Below are 25,326 nucleotides of genomic sequence, written 5' to 3' on the forward strand. Positions count from 1 at the left end.
AGTCATGAGGGTGATGTTTTTCCTGATAACACTCTCCTGTAGACAGTCTGAGTGAGGGTGATGTTTGTCCTGATAACACTCTACTGTAGACAGTCTGAGTGAGGGTGATGTTTGTCCTGATAACACCACTCTACTGTAGACAGTCTGAGCGAGGGTGGTGTTTGTCCTGATAACACTCTACTGTAGACAGTCTGAGTGAGGGTGATGTTTGTCCTGATAACACTACTGTAGACAGTCTGAGTGAGGGTGATGTTTGTCCTGATAACACCACTCTACTGTAGACAGTCTGAGTGAGGGTGATGTTTGTCCTGATAACACTCTACTGTAGACAGTCTGAGTGAGGGTGATGTTTGTCCTGATAACACTCTACTGTAGACATTCTGAGTGAGGGTGATGTTTGTCCTGATAACACTCTACTGTAGACAGTCTGAGTGAGGGTGATGTTTGTCCTGATAACACTCTACTGTAGACAGTCTGAGTGAGGGTGATGTTTGTCCTGATAACACTCTACTGTAGACAGTCTGAGTGAGGGTGATGTTTGTCCTGATAACACTCTACTGTAGACAGTCTGAGTGAGGGTGATGTTTGTCCTGATAACACCACTCTACTGTAGACAGTCTGAGTGAGGGTGATGTTTGTCCTGATAACACTCTACTGTAGACAGTCTGAGTGAGGGTGATGTTTGTCCTGATAACACTCTACTGTAGACAGTCTGAGTGAGGGTGATGTTTGTCCTGATAACACCACTCTACTGTAGACACTCTGAGTGAGGGTGATGTTTGTCCTGATAACACTCTACTGTAGACAGTCTGAGTGAGGGTGATGTTTGTCCTGATAACACCACTCTAATGTAGACAGTCTGAGTGAGGGTGATGTTTGTCCTGATAACACTCTAATGTAGACAGTCTGAGTGAAGGTGATGTTTGTCCTGATATAACACCACTCTACTGTAGACAGTCTGAGTGAGGGTGATGTTTGTCCTGATAACACTCTACTGTAGACAGTCTGAGTGAGGGTGATGTTTGTCCTGATAACACTCTACTGTAGACAGTCTGAGTGAGGGTGATGTTTGTCCTGATAACACTCTACTGTAGACAGTCTGAGTGAGGGTGATGTTTGTCCTGATAACACTCTACTGTAGACAGTCTGAGTGAGGGTGATGTTTGTCCTGATAACACCCTAAAGTAGGCAGTCTGAGTGAGGGTGATGTTTGTCCTGATAACACTCTACTGTAGGCAGTCTGAGTGAGGGTGATGTTTGTCCTGATAACACCCTAAAGTAGACAGTCTGAGTGAGGGTGATGTTTGTCCTGATAACACTCTACTGTAGACAGTCTGAGTGAGGGTGATGTTTGTCCTGATAACACTCTACTGTAGACAGTCTGATTGAGGATGGTGTTTGTCCTGATAACACCACTCTACTGTAGACAGTCTGAGTGAGGGTGATGTTTGTCCTGATAACACCCTAAAGTAGACAGTCTGAGTGAGGGTGATGTTTGTCCTGATAACACTCTACTGTAGACAGTCTGAGTGAGGGTGATGTTTGTCCTGATAACACTCTACTGTAGACAGTCTGATTGAGGATGGTGTTTGTCCTGATAACACCACTCTACTGTAGACAGTCTGAGTGAGGGTGATGTTTGTCCTGATAACACTCTACTGTAGACAGTCTGAGTGAGGGTGATGTTTGTCCTGATAACACCACTCTACTGTAGACAGTCTGAGTGAGGGTGATGTCCTGATAACACTCTACTGTAGACAGTCTGAGTGAGGGTGATGTTTGTCCTCATAACACTCTACTGTTGACAGTCTGAGTGAGGGTGAAATTTGTCCTCATAACACTCTACTGTAGACAGTCTGAGTGAGGGTGATGTTTGTCCTCATAACACTCTACTGTAGACAGTCTGAGTGAGGGTGATGTTTGTCCTGATAACACCACTCTACTGTAGACAGTCTGAGTGAGGGTGATGTTTGTCCTGATAACACTCTACTGTAGACAGTCTGAGTGAGGGTGATGTCCTGATAACACCACTCTACTGTAGATAGTCTGAGTGAGTGTGATGTTTGTCCTGATAACACTCTACTGTAGACAGTCTGAGTGAGGGTGATGTTTGTCCTGATAACACTCTACTGTAGACAGTCTGAGTGAGGGTGATGTTTGTCCTGATAACACTCTACTGTAGACAGTCTGAGTGAGGGTGATGTTTGTCCTGATAACACTCTACTGTAGACAGTCTGAGTGAGGGTGATGTTTGTCCTGATAACACCACTCTACTGTAGACAGTCTGAGTGAGGGTGATGTTTGTCCTGATAACACTCTACTGTAGACAGTCTGAGTGAGGGTGATGTTTGTCTTGATAACACTCTACTGTAGACAGTCTGAGTGAGGGTGATGTTTGTCTTGATAACACTCTACTGTAGGCAGTCTGATTGAGGATGGTGTTTGTCCTGATAACACCACTCTACTGTAGACAGTCTGAGTGAGGGTGGTGTTTGTCCTGATAACACCACTCTACTGTAGACAGTCTGAGTGAGGGTGGTGTTTGTCCTGATAACACCAGTCTACTGTAGACAGTCTGAGTGAGGGTGGTGTTTGTCCTGATAACACTCTACTGTAGACAGTCTGAGTGAGGCTGATGTTTGTCCTGATAACACTCTACAGTAGACAGTCTGAGTGAGGGTGATGTTTGTCCTGATAACACCACTCTACTGTAGACAGTCTGAGTGAGGGTGATGTTTGTCCTGATAACACTCTACTGTAGACAGTCTGAGTGAGGGTGATGTTTGTCCTGATAACACTCTACTGTAGACAGTCTGAGTGAGGGTGATGTTTGTCCTGATAACACTCTACTGTAGACAGTCTGAGTGAGGGTGATGTTTGTCCTGATAACACTCTACTGTAGACAGTCTGAGTGAGGGTGATGTTTGTCCTGATAACACTCTACTGTAGGCAGTCTGAGTGAGGGTGATGTTTGTCCTGATAACACCACTCTACTGTAGACAGTCTGAGTGAGGCTGATGTTTGTCCTGATAACACTCTACTGTAGACAGTCTGAGTGAGGGTGATGTTTGTCCTGATAACACTACTGTAGACAGTCTGAGTGAGGGTGATGTTTGTCCTGATAACACTCTACTGTAGACAGTCTGAGTCATGAGGGTGATGTTTGTCCTGATAACACTCTACTGTAGACAGTCTGAGTGAGGGTGATGTTTGTCCTGATAACACACTACTGTAGATAGTCTGAGTGAGGGTGATGTTTGTCCTGATAACACTCTACTGTAGACAGTCTGAGTGAGGGTGATGTTTGTCCTGATAACACCACTCTACTGTAGACAGTCTGAGTGAGGGTGATGTTTGTCCTGATAACACTCTACTGTAGACAGTCTGAGTGAGGGTGATGTTTGTCCTGATAACACTCTACTGTAGACAGTCTGAGTGAGGCTGATGTTTGTCCTGATAACACTCTACTGTAGACAGTCTGAGTGAGGGTGATGTTTGTCCTGATAACACTCTACTGTAGACAGTCTGAGTGAGGGTGATGTTTGTCCTGATAACACCACTCTACTGTAGACAGTCTGAGTGAGGGTGATGTTTGTCCTGATAACACTCTACTGTAGACAGTCTGAGTGAGGGTGATGTTTGTCCTGATAACACTCTACTGTAGACAGTCTGAGTGAGTGTTATGTTTTTCCTGATATCACTCTACTGTATTTTCTATTTCACACCTCATAATTAGATACACCGTTTTCAGAATCAACCCACATATTGCTTTATACTTGCAAAATCTTGGATGACATATTGTAGTTGATTTTTTTTATTATGAATATGAGATTATATCAGCTATAAGCTAGTCCAAGACAATCAGGAAATTTGACCCAGTTATGTCATACTAAAGAGCTGATGGGTTGGTGAAGTCAGATCAAGAATGTTAAAACAGAGGTATAAATATCACATATGGGACAAATATTTCAAATACAGTAACATAATATAATCCCAGTCACATCCTAACAAACCCTGTACCAAACATTATACAAAGGGACAAAACTCTGTATGAAGTGGGGAATGATTGACTCCAAGTCCCAAAGCTGTATTAACATTAGATGAGGTAAAAATCTGTTTTGTATGTCTATATACATCACTCACTAATTGACTGTACAAAACGAGAAGGAATAATTGGAATTTTTTTTCATTAACTTTCAAAATCCACCAATACTGGCACTGTTATCTCCACATTTTTCCTGATTGTTACTGCACACTATTTTAAAATATGCCAAATTCAGTTGCTTAAAAATATCTATTTTGTGCTCAAACCTTGGTGTGGAATAATTGAAGTACTGAGTGATATGAACACTTTGGTCCCCATGCATTCAACAATTTTTTCATTATTAGAGAAAACCAATATAAACTTCAGCTTTCACTGGATCTCAATGTATATTTAATTATTGCAAGTACACCATATTTCACCCTGGCTATTACAGGATGTACAAACTACATCTATAACAGTACAAACCCCAAATTAAGTAACTGCAAATACTTTAAGACAGCTGACATACAATAGCTGTGAAAATTGATTGAGATATTTAAATGCAAGTTGTCTATATAGCAATCAACATGACCAATACACATCCATAGCCGATTGGCAAACAAAGGAACACATATATGTATACAAAATTGATTTCTTTCCTCACGTCACCCTTCCCCCTTAGAAAAAAAATCATCATGCAAGCAATTTACATTTAATTGTGAAAAATCTTTTGTACAGCTAAACACCTTGAAATATTTCCAAGTTTAAGCCTGGGGTAAATAACACAATTACGAGAATAAACTAGAAAATGTTTTTATAACAAAATCAAGATCGAATGTTCAGGTATACATATGTTATAAGATGTAGCGTCTTTTTCACTCGGGCATAAATGAGTGTTTGACGAGCTTCAACAGGATCTGAGGGGACAAAAGATGCATGTAATTTATTTTCCTTCTCTTATTTGACAACATTTTATATTCATTCTTTTACATATAAAACTGCCAGGTACGGTGCTTTAAAAGAATGTGTCTGAGATTGCACCTGTGTGTGCTCAACACCTAATCATGTCTGTCAGCCATGACAGGTACACACAGCAAGCTAATACTTCTTAGTCGATTATGTCTCAGGTAAAAACTACTTGATTCTAATTCAGGTACCTAGCTAGTTTTTCAAATTTTAAATATCCTAAAAATTGCATTTAACTTTATGTTTCGATTGTTCTGTTTATGTACACCAGTTCTTCAGAAATCACTACATATTATAATTGCACTGCATATACACAATGCTTCATTTAAGAAAGGAAATCTAAATTTAATCTCTGAATATCCTCTGAAATTATTTAAAAACCAAAAATTAATAAAGTTCTATCAATTTAATAACATCAACGTTAACATGAATGAAATTATAAATTGAAAATGGTTCGAACAATCTTAAACTTAATCAAAATCTCAATACTATTTGTATATTGGATAGGAGCTAGTACATGATGATACTCCTTTGTGAAACCAAAATAAACAGATCTCCAGAAGGATCTTAGGTCTATAACTGTGGGATATTCACTGGTTATAATCAATTATAAATTGTGTCCATAAATGTGGGATATTTACTGGTTATAATCAATTATAAATTGTGTCCATAACTGTGGGATCTAATTACTGGTTATATTTATAATCAATTTTAAGTTGTGTCCATAACAGTGGGATCTAATTACTGGTTATAATTAGTTATTAGTTGTGTCCACAACTGTGGGATCTTTAATGGTTATAATTGATTACAAGAGGTTAAGGTCATTCATTTGAACAATTGTTATAGCCCTTTACCCAAGAATGCTACAAACCCATCATCAGGTCTCCGGGCCTATTGGTAATCAAGAAGAAGTTGTTTAAAGATTTTGGCATATTTAACCCCTGTGAACTTGAATGAAGGTCAAGGTCATCCATTTAAACAAACTTGGTTGTCCTTCATCCCAGCATGCTACAGACCTAATATTTGGGTCTCTTGGTTTTTGTGGTTATCAAAAAGAAGTTGTTTATTTAAGCATAATTGACCCTTGTGTCCTTCAATGAATGTCAAGGTCATCCAATTGAACAAATTGGGTCTCTGGGCCTTTTAATTATCAAGAAGAAGCTGTTTAAAGATTTAAGCATATTTGACCCTTGTGACCTTCAATGAATGTCAATGTAATCCAGCTGTTGAACAAACATGGCAGTCCTTCATCTTAACATGCTACTGATCATGACCTAATATTGGGTCTCAGGGCTTTCTGGTTACCTAGAAGTCGTTTAAAGATTTTAGCAAATTTGACCCCTGTGACCTTGAATCAAGGTCAAAGTCATCAATTTGAACAAATGGTCTCCGAGCCTTTTGGTTACCAAGAAGAAGTTGTTTTAAAGATTTTAGCATATTTGACCCCTGTGGCATTGAATTAAGGTTAAGGACATCCATTTGATCAAACTTGGTAGCCCTATATCCCAGCATGCTACAGACCTAATATTTGGTCTCTGGGCCTTTTGGTTATCAAGAAGAAGTTGTTTAAATATTTTAGCATATTTGACCCTTGTGACCTTGCATGAAGGTCAAGGTCATCCATTTGAACAAACTTGGTAGCTCTTCATCCCAGCATGCTTGAGACCCAATATGTTAATAATTGAGAAGTTGAAAATGTAAGTTATTTACGACGCACACTACAGAAAAAGCTTGACACTGGACAAAAGGTGATCACAATAGGGTCTCAGGTGACCTAAAAACAACAAAAAGTAAACATAAAGTTATTATAATTACACACAAGCATGCACATATGAACAGATCTCTACGTCATCTACCTGAACTTCGTTACAACAGAAAAACCTTCCTAACATATCATTGTGGGTGGAAAATAAATACAATTAAATTCAAAAAGCAAGATTTTTCAATTTCACCTGCAAAACATGTAAATAAATAAATAATACTAAAATCTAAGTTTTTTTAAATTCTAAAAAAAATATATTTCAAATTGATGTTGATGTTGGACTAAAATATATAAGAAATAATTCAATTTTATCAATTCTGCTTAAAGTGTAATAACAAGATTTTTTTATGTTAAAGAAAATTTAATTAAAATGCAAAATTATTTTAATGACTATTCAAATACTTAATTTGTACAGGCAAGTAGAAGAAAAAAACTATAATGAGCCTATGTAGTACATCGTACCCAGTGTACTTGATAATTTAAAGCCACATTTTCTATTGAGTAATGTACTTTAAAGAAGTTTAGGTCAAAATGATATTTTCTGTTATCATACTCCATACATCCACCTGTCATAAGCAAAAATTTCAACCCTGCATAGCTGATATCAGACAGAGAGCATGAATACCTTATGAGCTTATAATCTCAATAGAAAATGCTAATTCTGTATGTCAAATGTGACGTTACTTAATTGTAGAACAATAAAACAATGCTTCGTTAGTGGGCCCGAGCACATGTTGATTAACAATGTACCTATACCCTTTTACATCCAGTAAGGGAACACCGATCAACAATGTGGCCTTATTATAGGGCTAAATAAAACAAAGATTGATAGTTGAAAGATACCTAAGAGGGGGCACTCAACCTGTTAATACAAACCAGTTACAGAACATTAAACCTGAGACCACCATTTACAAAGTCTGGTCATCGCAATTACTAACAATATTTTTCACAATAGAATTTAAAAGATTTTCCAGCATGCTTACTGTTGAAATTTCAAAAGAAATAAACTATATTTTTCTTTTTTTTTATTTCATTAAGTAATACAATTTATCACTGGATATTTAAATACAGAACATTAAGAATTCAATCTAACCAGTCGAACAGCTATCTATAGCATTACAGTTACAGATACACGTATAAAGATATATAAGGATCGCAAAACTAGGTCCTAGATTGTTCAATCAACTGTTTTGTTACAAAGCATATTAATTGTATTTTATGAAGTATTAAAATTCTTTGACAGTTTCGTTGCGTTGTTTTGAGATACTGGAACACAGCCATACCTCCCACAAGGCATTACCATCTCCCCTGCGACTGTCCTCGAGGCCAAATCCTGGAGATAGTCTAATTTACAACTATGTGTCTGAGTAATGTGTGCCTTTAAATGTTTAATAATGGGTCCTACAGTATTAAAAACTGGCTACATGAGATCGTTATAAACAAGAGGAATCGTCTTCATAGATTATACAGTTATCTTACCTCTATCTTCTCATTTCATTAAGTTTGGTATTTTTTTGTCTCTGAACGAAAAGAAATAGTTCATGTTGCTTCCTTTTCATTTCAATTTAAAGGTCCTTTAAAGTCGTGGGGTTCTATTAAAACTAAGCTGGGCAATGCATTTCTAGACCTTGAAGATTTTTCAGGTTGATGTCGATCACTTAAGACCAACATATAGAAACCTGTATATTTTGTTTGTTCATTGTTCAAATTCATTTTCAAGCAATTATGTGTATAAAGGTTTCATAATAAAAATTAAGATATTTTGTCATTTAACATAATTTGATAAGACATATATTATCAATTATCTCACAATGCAATTTCCAAAATTTTGTCATACCCAACACTTCCTTTTTGCAATGGAGATTTGATTCTGTATTATTTTAAATAACCTTTGTATGTCATGAGCATCAATCTTTAAAAAATATTATTAGTTCATTAGTTTTATTTTCAAATTTTCTCTAAATCAGAAGGTTGGAAATACATGATACATTCCTTTGACAACGTTGTGTGATCGGGATCCTGAACAGTATTGTCTGCACCATTTTGTCAATAAAGAAGTTTTAGACTCCAAAGTTTACTAAAATTTCAGTTTTTTCTTCAAATGTCAACCAAAAAATCGCCACATAAAATAAGAAACTATGTATACAATACAGATAGGTGTAAATATTGATGCATTGCAAAACATATATATACTTAATTTCACAAAATCACCTTAACTTTCAAAATTTGAGAATGTATCTAAATATTTCTTTTTTTCCCCAAAAATCACTCGTCAAGAAAAGGAAAAGGAAAACACATCCGTTATACATGTATGTTAAAATTCATTCCAATTTGGCTATAAAATAATTAAAATCCATGTACATGTAATCTGTAGGCTGTGTAAAGATGTTTATATTACAATGCAATTTTATTCCAGGTTTGGGTGAAATAACATTTTTTTTAGAAATTGAGATATATATAAGCACAAAACTTTTAAGTGAAATGTCACCACTTTGGTTTGGTTTATTTTGTTTAACGTCCCATTAACAGCCAGGGTCATTTAAGGACGTGCCTAGTTTTGGAGGTGGAGGAAATCAGGAGTACCCGGAGAAAACCCATCGACCGACGGTCAGTACCACGGAACTGTCCCACGTAGGTTTCAATCTCGCAACCCAGAGGTGGAGGGCTAGTGATAAAGTGTCAGGACACCTTATATTAACCTCTCAACCACCGCAGTCCCGAAGGTTGCCGCCACTGTGGGAAAGGTAACACCATAGTCTCGCTTCTCAGCTTTATTGTTAGATGAGACAAAAATTCATTTGCAGAAAAATAAACATGCATAAATAAGTACATATTTTGGTTTTTCAACAAAACAGCGCCCTGGTGGATGGACCAGGGGGCAGAGACACCGGAAGCTCCTGTGTTTTAGAGATTTTAAATAATGACTCTTATACAAAGAAAAATATGCATTTCAGAGGATCAACATTTATTGTGAAATAAACAATATACACATCAAACCTCAGTCTTACACAGCAGACATATCAAGTTTTTCTTAGTATTTGATTTTAAGATCCTTAATTATGCTATGTACTAGCGCTTGCTTGCATTTTAAAGTTTTTTCTTTCTACTTCTGCATTTGAAAAGATAAAACATTTATTTGAAATACAAACATTACAGATCAAACCTCAGCATATTAATAGCATGGAAATAAACATACATCAACACTTTAATTTTTCACATTTCCTTTGTTTATAGCCAGTGCTTTCAATTAAGATTCTTAATTCTGCTGCTCTTGCTTGTACTTTTATGTGTTTTTCCTTTCTTCTTCTGTTCTGTTTGAAATTCTTGTTTTAATTTCTTCTTATACTTTTCAAATTATGACTAGCTTCAATTTAAAGATTGTCTGCCTTAGGAGTTTTATCTAATTTCTTTTTTTAAGTTTCTCTCTATAAACAGAACTTGCTGTCATCATGTTCTTGGAGAGTTTTCTGTCCACAGGATCATAGGAGATTGATGATGTTTTTCTCCAGTATAAGACGATTTTGGGTCGATGATATCGATGTCTTCCATTGTTTTGAAAGAAGATTCCAGTATAGGGTCATGGAAAGCAAAGTCATGTTCACCAATCCTTTGTTTAATTGGTGCACAGGAATCCCGCCATTCCCATCTAAATTTGTTTTTTACACATCTATCCTTCGACATGATCCATCTTTATCAGTTTCTTCGGGCAAGCTCCATCTTGTATGTTAACGGAAACACTTGTCTCTCACACTCGACAATAGTGTCAACGTCAAGCATTTGAATGATCCATATTTATCTACTTTCACTCACGAATTCACGGAAGTATTTTATACATTTAATTTCTGCGAACACAAAGAGAAACAGAATTCTCACCTCCACATTCTCATCCCTGCATCTTGAATTCAATATTAAAATATTAATTGAACCCTCTGCACAATGATCGACTGTGCGTAATGTCTGTAAAATCTTTGTTGAATTTGTTGAATGCATGGTTACAGTGTAAATATTCATCATCATGACACCTAAAATTTTCATTTGATATCATATTTAGTCACCTTAAAAGGGATCCTTTATTGTAAAGGACAGACCTATTTATTTCTGGCAGTTATACTCTATATTTATAAGAACATTGCAATATTATTATATGGATCAAATTGCAATATAAATCTGGTGAAACAAATTATTTGCATGTAAATTTCAACAATTTTACATAATAAATTTTCCCATTTCTGGCATTGTCTTAAATTGTGCTGTGATTAATATTAAAACTTTCATTTGATTATTTTGTTCATATCCATCTTCATGCCTGACCTAAAGATGGTTTCCCAATAATTCAATTAAAAAAGGCCTAATTGGCATTAAACCGATTATTATTATCTTCCATTATAGTTCAAACTGATGTTTCATGTACTTTGCCTGTGATGTGATCTTTAATTAATATATAAAATCCTGATAAAGTGGCGGATATTGCCTCAAAAATTTAAGAAACTTCACTAATAAATGAATAAACATCAAGCGACCATGTTTGTCAGGATCAAGTACCTTATAATATCAGACTGTATTTGTCACTGTTACTTACTAGACATATATATCACCTATACCGTTAGATGTATAAAGATACACTCATCACCCCCACCCCAAACTCAAACTTATCAAGGTCAGTGAGGATACATAAATTATCCAATTATTGTCATTAACATTCAATATATCAGTGTGTTACAATAAGTATATATGGTAAAACACAGCATACGTTGGTAAGATAGATAATGTAATACAGACTTGTTTTTAGACATCCGATTACACCCTCTAAAAGACTTTAAAAAAAAACTATTTAATTTTACAGTTCAGATGATAATACTCTTTGGAACCTTTTTTACCTAAAACAGTACTTCATTCAAAATGTGACTTCATACAAAATGCAATCATTCAATGAAAGGCAATACCAAAATACCTTATCAGATCATATAACACATTTCAGATAGAATGGAGAAACATTCTCTTTCAAAACACATAAAAGACCTAGAATTCATATTCCTCAATTATTTAAAAAGTGGCCATGACTTTGCAAAAATGCCAACCAACGTTAGCGGAGGAATATGGTTGAACAACATCTCAAAGTATTGAATACATCTTCTTTTCCATCAAAGACCTTGAAATTTAATTCCATAATTGTTTTTAAAAAAATATTTTAGTAATTACAAATGTAAGAGATTATCAAACTTTTAACATATCAGGCATCAAGTGAGTGACCTAACTTTGATAAAAAGAATCAAGATTTGTTCTGGTAATTTAAATCTATATAACTTCTACAAAATAAAGGTAAGTGTTTAACTGTTATTGTATACCCTTCTCATGACTTTGATCAAGTGTTAATTAATACATGTATGTATTCCATTACTAGAAGGCTGCATGCATGGGGTAAAAAGTTTATAATTAATACAGCTTCAATCAATGTTGGTTAAAGTTATAGGTAATTAATTACATATATCTATATGATCATGACTCGCTATATGTTTCATTTCATTAACTATAGTCCGAGTCCTCTGTAAGTGTCCAAGAAATCACTGAAGTTTATTAATTCAATATACTAGTCAGGCAACGAAAAGTAGACCTTTATTATACAACTTTTCTATTACACAGAATTCCAAAATTCAAGAAGTAAATAAAATGTGCATAAACTGGCAGTTAAAATTGGGGCAAAAAAAAAAATCATTTTTTGGGCCTTGGGTAGTGAAGAGTGGGTGGGGTCAGAGACATTGTAAATGACACCCTCTGGGTCATCTATTCATTATCTTCATCACAATTTCAGATTGATAAAGTTAAATCAAAGATTTTGATTTTGATGGGGGGGGGTTGTAGGAATAAAAAATCTTGGGATTTGGGATACATTAATATTTGGGTAGGGGGTTATATATTATGCATGTCACCAGCTATCATGATATGTGTGTCCAATCAATAGACAAGTAAAACCCAAAAATGCAAAGATTTCGGACTGAGAGTTACGAAGACATTGAAAATACAGTGTTCAAATGGTTGCTCAATGCTAGGGATGCCAATTGCAATATGCCATTGTCGAGACCCATTCAAATGGCAAAAGTTGAGGACTTCGCCATTAAACATTAAGGCATCTGGAATGCTAATGTACAAATGGATTTATTGACTTTACAAATCAATTTGCATGGAGAGTGCCACAGTGAATAAAAATAGTGTTTGTGATTGGATTGAAAAAACTTCCTGGCATACCTCATCATACGAACCAAAAAAATGTTTTAATGTCGACTTGTTCTTTAAATATGAGCCTGACAAATAGTTACATTTGAATGGTGAGAAATGCCATGGTGGCAAAAAAAGTAAGGAGAGGGCAAGCCTTCTCCTTGTCTCTATTAATGGAAGGATGATCGAGAAATTTCAAAACACTAGGTGTTTATGGAAATTAAAAGATTTCCTGAGACCTGCAAACAAAATAAGAGAGCCTTGATTACCTCTGAAATCAACATAACATGGGTCTGTGATGTAGACAGGAAATTTGCCTGTGAAAGCCAAAAGGTACTTTTATTTGTTGACAACTACCCCGCCCACTGATTGTGAAAAATCTGTAGTTGATTGAGGTCAGATTTCTGCCACCAACACAACTTCTTTCTCCAACCCATGATTCAGGGCATTATATAAACACCTTCAAAGTTTCGATCATAAACTTTTGATTCAAGCTAAAGGCAAAGCATGATTTTGTCATCAATTTTGGCCTTGGTAATAAACTGGATCTATCAGGCACGGGGACTCATTACGTCTCATACAATTCAGACTTGTTCCGGGGAGGCAGGGTTGAAGATTAAACCCTGCATGCGCAGAGGTCAGTGTTGAAATCGACCAATCAGAAAACATGCCTTTGAGTGGTCTTGATAGACACCCCACTTAGTGATTACATCAAAATTGACCTTCATTTAACAACAAACGAGACACTCACAAATGACGAGGACATTCTTAGGGATTTGAATAACTTTTACCAGGACAGTGATATTGAAGACGACCCCAAAAATGACTCTGGAAAATTAAAGGTAACTATCACCGATGCACAGGATGGACTACAGATGGTGAAGTTTCTTGGAGTGAACCCCAGAAGTACTGGAAGGCAGAAACTGTTTTCAAGTGTTTCCATAAACTTGATGCTATATATATACATATATATATATGTATATATATACGTTATGTTACAAGAGAAGAAAACAAAGACCTCTTTCATCCAATTCAACTTATTTCTAAGAAATTGTAAAAATATGAAAGACAGTATCTAGAATAATTGTAAATACTGACTAAATAAAATGTTGACAAACTATACAATATTGTGTTGTTTGACGTGATTAATATTGCTCTACTGAAATATGTCGACCACAAGGTGGGACTCTGGTCATATTGAAAACTGGTTAATTTGAAGTATTTTTCCCTTTCCTGAGAATTTCTACCATAATTATGACCCTGATCCATTTTACCATGAGGGGAGGGTCACTTTATCACAATGGTATTTTGACCCAGCTGTGTCAATTTTACTATATATGGGGGTCAAAATACCCTACTGCACCTGGTTCAACTGTACTTTAAATTACATAAAAGTGGATACCTGTATATAGAGTGATAATATAGAGAGTGATAATTGTCACACACTCTGGCCCACACACAATATGAAAACATGGAAATCACAGATACATAATGTACGTCAGTCACGGCTTCATGACGACAATTAGGGAAAAAATACAGATCACTGTTTGTGTTACATTAATTACCACAACAAGATATATTATTAAGGTCATTCACTGAAAGGTGCGGAACCAAATACATAATTGTGTTTGTTACCTGTGTTTTTGTTGCTGCCAATATTTTATGTCGCCTGAAGTTATTTTCATATTTGTTTTCAAATTCAGTTGCATCTAATAAAGCAATCAAATAAGTCTGGACCGGGATTGTATGTCTATAAACAAAATACTTCATAAAAAAGGACCATAACTCTCTAAAACAGTCAACTATACACATGGAACAAAGAGATTCTCCTAATAAATATATAATCAGTATAATGAGTTTTGTGTATAAGGTAAAATAGCAGTTCTATATATCACCGGTATAGAAGTTAAATGTTAAATGAGAGAAAACTTAAGATCAGATTTTGTAAATTATATTTTTTACCCCCTATGGCCATCTTCCACTGGTTCTGATACAAATAAATTTAAATACAGCATGTACGTGTAGTTGTACTATGTAAGGTCCAGACTGACATCATTATGCAGAGTCCAAAAAAAAGTTCAATATCAAAGTTAACCAAGATGCAGCAAAATTTATATCGTGATTTCCATAATATATAAATAATGTTCAATATCAAATTTAACTAAGTTGTAGCAAAATTTCTCACCAAAACAGCCAGCATTCAATCACTCCCAATCTGGACTAAAATGGTATGGTCAGCAGTACTATAGTGGAGTGCCAAACCATGATACACTATAATTGTTTTGTCTGGGTGAATTAATATATATTTCCTCATGTATCAGGACTCCCAATCAAGCTAACTTACATATATATATCATTTTTTGTTGAAAAGTTGATAGTTGAACAAAAAAGAAGAAAAATTGATTCATAATATAAATAGCAAAGTAAATAAAATCAACATCTTGAATAAAGTTCTTTGAGTAAAAAATATAATATTAGAAATTCAAAATGATCAGTCAACTAGTATTATGAATGGGTGAAATGCAGATACATATTGCATACAAAAAATAGAAATTGGGAAGGAAATTAACTTTTACATTTATTTAATTAATAATCCTGTTGAAATTTATTTTGTTTATCTTTCCCCTTCAATGTTGTAAATTACATGGTACAAATCAAATTATTATATGCAAGAACCTATGCAAACATCAATTAATTATCTACTACCAATTAATTCTTAATATTGTTATCAAACGAAAAATACAAATTCCTAACATTATGTATTTGTTTGCATTGTACACATTCAGATGAAAAAAGTCTGATGTCATTGTGATAATATGAATTTCTAGACAGATTAAATTTGAAAACAGATCCATTTATTAAAAGAAAACAAAATAGTCGACACCTGGATTGACAGGTATAATCCAAGATCAGGTAAATTCTAATCGATTCTCTCATCTGTGCAAAAATAAATATGCTCAGAGTGTCAATTCCCTGTATCAGCTAAAGCGAGTACACAAAACTATACCAACACTTAAAGATCTCTATTCAAAATCTTTGTTAACATATGTGTGACAACGTACATATATGTCGCTGTTGGATTTTTCCAATTAATCCATCCACTAACACTCTGGATGGTAATCTCTTTCAAGTTGACTTTTACAGGTATTCGAAATGAAAACATAAGCATTATATACCAGGATACCATGTTCTAGAACCCCCACTGAGAAATTCCGAGACCCCACCAAGCTTTCAAGTTGACCCCCTGTGAAGAATAGAAAATAAACAAACAATAACTACCCGGCCAATTTCAATTGCAAATCCACAATAGCTAGGTGTTAAATGGGCTTTTCTTACCTGATATAGGAGAGGGAAGCGATTACTGCCAAATGTAAACAATTATTACCTAGCTTGAAGGAAATCACCTGGGTGTGGATAATATTATTCTGGAGATATGTTAATGTATATACAGACTAGAATTACATTGATATTTTAACTCTGGAATCTTATCTTGCGCTCATCATTCGATCTTTACCTACAGCAATAAATTTAGACCTATTTAATTTATAATTAATTATCAATACAAAGTATCTGTTCTATAAAGTATCAAAGATACTCTATAATAAATTCAAACTTAAATTCCAACATCATAAATGATAAACCACATTTACCCAGCGTTAATCTATGTCTGATAATAAACCCAGCAGGTTTAATGCAGTTCAATAACAAGAGGCCCATGCATGGGCCTTAACGGTCACCTGAGTTTTGAAATATTAAGTTAATTTAATTGACCCTTTTTGGCCCTGCCCATAAGCCCAGGCGGTCACTCAGGACCGAAATGTGCATGTAACCATCAAGCTGTCATCCAATGCTGATAATGTTAACAAAGTTAGAATGAATTCCAATAGAAATCAAACAAATGATAGTCAAAATTGTGATTTCCCTATATAAATTATAGTAAATTTAAAGTTTACCAAATCCCCAGGGGCAAACATGAGACCCCAGGGTCATGAAATTCACAATTTTGGTAAAGCTCCTTAAGACCCTTCCATATATGACAACTACTGTCTGTCTTTTACCGGGTATAAGCCCATGCTTGGGGATAAGGCAATTTATTTTATTCTGGATAAATAACAAAAGTTTCAAAACTCTATCTCTTTTTCATATTTTGAACATTTTCTTTTTTTGCAAAGTCCAATGGTTCGATTATTATATATCGACAGAGTAGATTTACAAACGAGGCTACGAAGAGAAAACTACACAACAGATAGACGAGGTAAAATTCCTATTTGATTTCTCGAATGTATTTCTCTTAATCCAATTAAAGCCGAAGTGATTTATTCAAGGCTTAATTCTGAAATTATTTGTTTGCAACATTATGTACGTAAACATGAAAGTCATGATTGGAGTTTGTAGCTCGCTATCCAAGCCAATTGTTTTCGAAAGATGCACAATGCCGGACATATAAGCGATCGCAATAGGTCATCTGAGACTAAGTTTAAATTAATGATCTAAAAAAAAGCATGCAAATCTTCACATATTTCTTAATATTCATGAGCAATTTCATTGAAATTGGTTAACTGTGATTATACGTGCAGCCTGGACAAGATAAACGGTAAACCTTTCGCCAGTTCAAACAAAATGAAATAAATATTGATGAACCTTGTTCAAATTATACAAACTTATGCTTCAGAGAATAAACCTGAGTTGAATCAATATCGGCAAAAACCTCAGCAAAGAGTAAATCAAGACACAATTAAACACCTACCTGGCATAGATACGTAACAACGAAAGCCTAAGTGATAACACATATATAAATGAGTGAAATGATATCATTGTATTTAATTTAATGTATATATAAATTGGTCATTTCGTGACAAATATGATCATTATATATAATTAATCGCAAAGCATTGTATAGCTATAAGCCCCAAAACAGTACACGTTTCATTTAATTTGTGACACTAAATGAAAGTTAGACTTGATTTTCTAACTTGTAAAACAGACGTCAATGTTGAGTCTCTGCATGGTGATATATGTTTAATTCGAATCAGAAACTATTAATATGATTATTATTGTAATTAGTTGTCCTTTTATACATTGAAAACATAGTTGTAATAGATTGTTCGTTTAATACATTGAAAACATAGTCGACTACATAACATGTTGCGTTTACGAAAGCACTACTGTAAATTCAGGTCCATATATGTCTTAGTAAAATGAGGTCATATACCATCAACGGCATATGTCTTCTTTTAAATTGCCCAGTCCTAATATTTACCAATCTTATTCGGCAACCTGCAAAATTACCAATTGCTAATTGGGACACCTGTGGATTGTTTTGACTGGACATGAATGCTAATGATGTCCCTTTGCAGATCAAAAATTTTACCACAAGCGACACCTCGCATTGCCTGCCTAGGTGTAGCTAGAGAGCACAGGTTTACAGGTAATACCTTGATTGGCAATAATTAGGAGATGTTCAGTTGACAAATAAATAATCAAAATCAAATGCTTAGTCAACACTGTATTTGACAATATGGGAATATGTTTGCCATACAGTGTGAGTACTGATATAGTATAAGCTCAAACATATATTGAATGGCTAAATTTTAATGAACTTTGACTGGGACTTCATTTTTAATCACATGATTGATGGCATATTGACTGGCTGCATGCTGACACATGATTTGTTTTGGTGAGGGCTAATTGCAACTTGGATTCTGAAAAATACCAACACTTAGTCAGCACCATTACATGTACAGGATCATTTCAGACAATGCAGTTTTAGCTGAATCCCACTGGTGGAACTTGAGAAATCTTAATTGTGCTTTTCAAGATGGCCACTATGGTGGCCATCTTGAATTTTGGACCAACCTGAGAAATAACAACACATATGGTCAAAACCATCTCAGGATCATTTAAGGAAACTTTTTTGGCTGAATCACACTAGTGGAATTTGAGAAGACTATTAAGAAGTTTAAAATGTGCTTTCCAGATTGCAGGAATCTTGGATTTTGGACTGACCAGAAAATTAACACTTGGTCAGCAACATCTCAGTATCATTTGAGGCAAACTAGAGTGCAAGTAAATGTAAAAAGTTTACACACAGCAGACAACAATGAAGGATGAAAATGAATTCTCCCAACCAGTTCGAATAATGCCCATGAAGCCCCTGGATATTCAAAGGGTAAACTTGCTTACATTATAATGAGACCATATTTAGCAGTGTCTATCATGTTGTTTAGGCCACAAGAAAACTATAGGCTTACATTTTATTCGCACTGACTGTTTGCATGTACTTTAAAATTAGTAAATTCATGCAATGCTGTTTGAGTAGCCTAAATGTCTTCTGACATCTACATATTTCATTATCACAAACCATAATTATACAATATATAAAATATTGTAAAAAAGAAAGACTTAATACTTATTTATCAAAATTTTATACGGACTTGATTCGTTCGACTCTGGGTGCATGGTCAAAAATCCTCCGTAACAATTCGACCAACAAAATGAAAGTACAAACTATAATATGGATATGTAGCTATAGGTAAGAATTATGACAAAAGCAACATCATTACATCTGTAGTTTATAATCATATATTGACATTATGTTTTATAAAGTTTCCTCGTGTGTAAGATGTAATTAGCAGCGTGCCACATTATGTGAGTCACGCATCAAAACTATTATGTACCTACAAATGCTCGATGTCGAGGGTACACTTCATGCAAGTAAAACCAGATGAAAACAGAAAACATGAGTTAAAATCATTTAAGAATCAAAATTGTCAGAAGAAAATATGATTGAAGTCTTCCTGCATGATCATTACATGACAGGGCTCAAAGTGGATATTTTTAACAGGTGGCCTATATAGCTATTTGGCTACCAAGTCATAAAATCTAGGCGCCAGTTGGAAAAGTTAGTCACCCGGCCAAGTTGTCTTGCATTTAAAAGAAAAAAATCTTTTAATTCTTTAGTTCAGTGTAACATCTCTCTGTAACTTTTTCAGTTAGGAACGTCATTTTAGAATTGACTGCAAATGCAACCTTTGACAGATTAACCAAATCGCAAATTTACACAATTTTTAAGTGGCCATGCAGGTGCCTTATAGGTCAATGACTGGTCGCCAATGGTGAATTTAAGGCACCATGGCCACTAAAATAGGCACCACATTGAGTCCTGCATGAGCAGGCTGCTAACTGTCTGCACTCCTGAATTTTGATTGACTGATGAGGACTCACAGTGCTAACTGTCTGGAATCCTGAATTTTGATTGGCTGATGACGACTCACATAGCTAACTGTCTGGAATACTGAAATTTGATTGGCTGATGACGACTCACAGATCTAGGTTATTTCCTAACCTGAATAATGTTTCTTGACACTTCATTAAAGACACGATCATTGCTACAGATCATACGTCAGCATACATACACCAAGCATGTTATCCTACGCGTACGTAAAACATTGAGCCGTCCATAGAAAAATATGTTCACTACTGATGAGTGACAGAGCGGAGTTAAAATGATGATATAATGTTGACAAGCATTGCCTAAACTTTGCACCAGAAATGACAACTCGCTTAATTCAAACACTTGGATAACTCTAAGTTTTCTCGTGGTCCCCGTCGAATTCGAGTTAACGAAGTTCCACTGTATTTCACCTGGCAATCTTTTTCATTTTAATTCTCTGCGACAACGGTAAGCAATCTTGATTATGTTTGCTTTCCAACTTAGAGACAAATTTAAAGCTATCAGTAAGAATCCATTACTTTAAATTTATAAATCACACCTTTCTGCATGGTAATCATTTAATGGTAATTCGGCTAAAAACCTTTTCACAGATTTTAGTTGTTTCTTCTCGATCACTCTGGTATGTTATTTTTCAGAATATGAATTCCCTCTCACAAACAGTTACACTTTTTACAAATATGTGTAAATGAAAATATATCCCCAGCTACATGCTTGCATTCTTTAATTAGCTCACAGAAAAGCTATATGGTTCCTTTTATGGTAATTTAAGGGTGGCCTTGAGCTCCCTAATATGTGCAAGATGCATGCATGCATGCATGTGGTGAGTGTAGTGAGTATAGTGAGTATAGTGAAGTTGTGTTTTAGAAGACAGTGGAATGTTTGCCTCCTTGTGATAGCACAAACCTGATGTCAACTTTAAATATAGTGTTATGTGAAGTGAAGCTAGTACTCGCTACAGTGGAAATGCTGCAGGATACCTCGATATATATCACTCAGTCAATACATGCATATAATGACAATGTATGAACCAGTTTCCAACTCCCAAAATGCTGAGCACCAAATCTGATATGTCTTGACCGCTACAGTGATAGGACTGTCTCAACTAGAACATATATAGAAGCCTTCAATCATCACTGCAGGCTCAACTAAAGGCCAAAACGGAAGTCAAACAGTATCAAACCTCAAGAGTTGTTTAGACAGAAGAGAAAGGATAAGATCCCAAATCTACTTTTAGAGCCGTATTGGTATTCCAGGTTTGTCACACAGTCATTTTGAAAATGATGCTCAGGGCTTGACTGTTAAATCTGCTCGGAAAGTCAAAGGAAAAGAGTATATAAATTAAGCCACTTAAAGCTTCTTAATCAACATAGCTAGCTGTACGCAATGCACACAGAAGTGGAAATATACATTTAAACTTATATAACAAAAAACAACATGTAAAATATAAATGTCAGCTCATAATGGAGATACAGCATGTGCCATAGAGTAATTAATGTACTTCTCACAAATCATTGTTACATGCCTGCATGCTCACATACACAAACAGAGCTTGATATTCCAGTTAATTTATCATACTATGTAACAGTACATGTATGTTAGCACAGAAACAAATTATTCATCATGAAAAAGTATTTTACTAAAAATACTTGATTTGTACATACTATATATTTTGTAAAATATATCATGTATGTATACATATTGTATGTTTTTAAGTCCAGAGTAGAGGATTAAGATATACCAGAGACTTGTATAACCTGGTCTGGAAAATTTACTTAACTTATTTTCATCTGTGGTTAACAAATGTCTGGAGTGGAGAAGTTCGTTCAACTCTTACTTTGGATAAAAAAACATGAGCAAGGAAAATATTTAAAGTTTAAGTTTATAAGTTAAAATATTTCCGGTACACACGTAACATACATTTAAATGTTGACATGAGCCGGTTATCAGATACTCATACCGGTATCAAACATAAAGGTGGGAGAGGATTCCTCACAGGGATCGATCGACAATGATAGATCTGACATATAGAAGATTTAGGCGCAAACACCTGAATACGACATTCACACCCAGTTAAGACACTTTCAGAACTTAAACTTACCACAACTTCAAATGCCTCTCTTCAAAAAGTTCTATCCACAGTTAATGTGCACTGTCCATGGGCTCGTATTCAATAGACATTCGTTATATGCGACCGAGCAATCTTGATAGATCTGCTACCGGTTCCGTTTTACGATACACAAGTGGTATTCCATTCATAAGGGTTTCAGCCGAGGTGACAGAAGCGTGGTAACAACCGTAATACACATGCTCAGACCCCCAACATGCCAAATAAATAACGTCATCGATGGATTAGCCAATGAAAAGTACGCTTATATCGACACTCGGCTGGAAATTGCGGAAGGGAAGTAACTCGCATTACTTTTGGCGCTAATTGGAATTAACAAGTGCGCGCCGAGAAGTGTTGACCAGTCAATTATATGGCATGCCAAAGTGTAAAACAAAGTGCGAGACAAATCATTCAGGCGAGGTGTCTAGGGGCCGCCGCCCAGGCCCCCAGAAGCTATCCAAGAAATGGTGCAAAATCCTGCATTCTGTGAAAGTGATCTATGATTATATAATCTATATTTTCAGTGTGCTTTTTGTATTTTTTTTTTCATTCTTTTTTAGTCTGATTTTTTCCTCATGATAAACTGTTTAGAGTGTACGTGGGGAGCCGCCCCTGAAACCCTTGATAAAATGGTGTATTATCATCATAGTGTGGAAGTTTCAGGATCACATTTTTCCTACTTTACTTTTTGCGATTTTCTTAATGAAATTTCAGGATTAACAGTTACACTATATATGTAAGAGTGCGTTGGACATTAAAGAAAATAAAGCGGGGATCTAGAAGCAGCCCAAGACCAATTGGTTTTAAAATAGAGCTAATAAAACGATAATATCTGTTGTGCTTATCTTTAAAAGTGTTATGTCCATACAAACTTCCAGAAATGCCGAGTTTTCAGATTACATAGAACACATAAGATCGTTTTCCCCCTCAATTTGTTGTGCATTCTTTGTTTTAGATTTGTAAATGTTAAGGCACCAGGGTATTGTTTCGATCGTTGGTTTTCTATGCGTCTTGCTAATTAGGGTATAAAGTGTACATGTATACATTATATACAGAGAGAAACGACTGAAAACTGTAAGGGAGTCTGAGAAAAAAGAGAGATGTTTGACAGAAGAAATGAGTGAAATATTGACCGGCTGCATCCCCGCCTGGATCCGCCTGTGCACACCCCTTACTTTTTGATAGCAAAATAACATTTTGACAATTTTTTCAGATTTAACGCTTTATTAAAAAGTTCCGCTGTTAAACTTTTTAAAATATTAAGCAGATCAAAATAAAACAAGTTTATTGCTCTTTCAAAACAGACATAAAAAAAATGGGAGATCCGTGTGGTTTCTTTTTATTCATAGTATGTAAAAATGTATCATTTTCCACATTATGGTTTATATTGTTTTCATTATATTGAACATTACAAAGTTGGGCAGCGAAAATCAACTTGCTACATTAAAAATGGCTCCATACTTTTTGTACTGATGATTTCATGAAGGGAAAGAAATATTCAAATGCCGAATAAGCACAAAATGTAACTTATTAAAATTCCTATGAAGAAAGTTCTATAAACAATAAATGTCTACGTTTTTCACATTGGTATTTGCTAATAATAATATTTTATTAAATATTGCCAATACACTTACACAACTTGAACGTGACTGAAACCACAGAAGAGTACATCCTTAAGGTCAGATCTGTTACCCTTAAGTATGAAAAACCAATCGGTCACAAAATGGGAAAAACAAGTTTTTATCCATATGCTAAAATTTTAAATATTTTATATAAGAGAACATTATTAACCTTTAAGAGTAAAAGATTGGTACATAATGGCACAAGTTTTTTGACCTTAGGGGAAAATCTGTTTGCAATTATGTGATCCGATTATATTTATCTACACCTAAAGTTAAAAGATTTGACTTTGACGTAAAATGAAATATTTCACACTTAGGTCAAATCATTTGATGTAAAGATAAAAAAAAACAACTCATAATGACATAAAAGGCCCAGTCTTTACTAGTCCTTTAGTCGTCATAAAGTTTCGTGTAGGGATTTGTTGGTGATGGTTATGAAGATGTAAACAGTGAAGTTTTGGGCCGTTTTCAGAAACATGCATCTTTCACCTCAAACTCAGCGGTTGAACAATTGTTCATAAAAAAACTTCTTGCCGTATGAATAGTTTTTATAGTGTCTGATAAAAGCATTTTCGATGTTTGAAATGCCTTCTCATATGCCATATTTGTGTGATAGTAATCACAACTACAATTTACATGTCAAGGTCAAAATAAAATCAGTGATAATATGTACAAGCGTATAAAGTCCAATCCGGTCCAACTAATGTTCCTATTGTGTGCTAGAGACCTTGGGCCATAACGGCCATGTTATTTTGTACAACATATGTGATACAAATGAGTTAACAGTGTTACCCTAAAACATGCATTTTCGCTTGTTTTGTCGAAATTCACAAACAGCTTGACAAATAACATGTCAACCGCAAGTACCATTGTAAGCCAATTATTAATTGGTCAAGTTACTTCTGTTAAATTCCATCAAAGTAGTGATTTTTAAGCTGGTAAAATACCACTGTCATCACCGGATTTGCTTTTTTTATTTCAAGATAAGATAGGGTAAACACAAAATCAGCCCCTATGCCTGACAACATGACGTGTATATCTAAAAGTATTTTAATTATGTGGTGTTAAATTGTTAAGCCATAATGTTTTTGTAAATACTAAAAGATAATTATTTATTTATTTTGGAACATATGACGGGAAGGTGCTCACTGCTCCCTTTTTATGCACTTGAATTGAAAACATATGTATTCTTAATTGTTCTTGATAGTAAAGAGTAATTTATCCGGATGTGAGTTTGCAAAACAATTATTAAACCATAAATCAGATGACAAGATCTATTAGAAAAGTTTTAACTTCTTTATTTGTAAGTAATTGTACAACAGAGTAAGAGATACGAACGTGATATGGTCTTCGTGGATGTGGAGGACGTTGACCGTTGGTGATGTTCAAAAAAACATT

General features: G+C 35.0%; 1 protein-coding gene across 2 annotated transcripts in view; it reads right to left on the reverse strand.

Annotated features, from left to right (window-relative positions):
* The window catches only part of LOC117329133 (zinc finger protein GLI2-like), a 40,485-nt gene extending 17,967 nt beyond the window's left edge, over positions 1 to 22,518 (reverse strand). For both annotated transcript variants that reach the window (XM_033886879.1, XM_033886878.1), the window contains exon 1: positions 22,298 to 22,518. The gene's annotated coding sequence lies outside the window, so the exon portion shown is untranslated. The remainder of the gene's footprint in view (positions 1 to 22,297) is intronic.
* Positions 22,519 to 25,326: the final 2,808 nt, after the last annotated feature.

Source organism: Pecten maximus, chromosome 6, assembly GCF_902652985.1.
Source record: "Pecten maximus chromosome 6, xPecMax1.1, whole genome shotgun sequence".
NCBI lineage: Eukaryota > Metazoa > Mollusca > Bivalvia > Pectinida > Pectinidae > Pecten > Pecten maximus.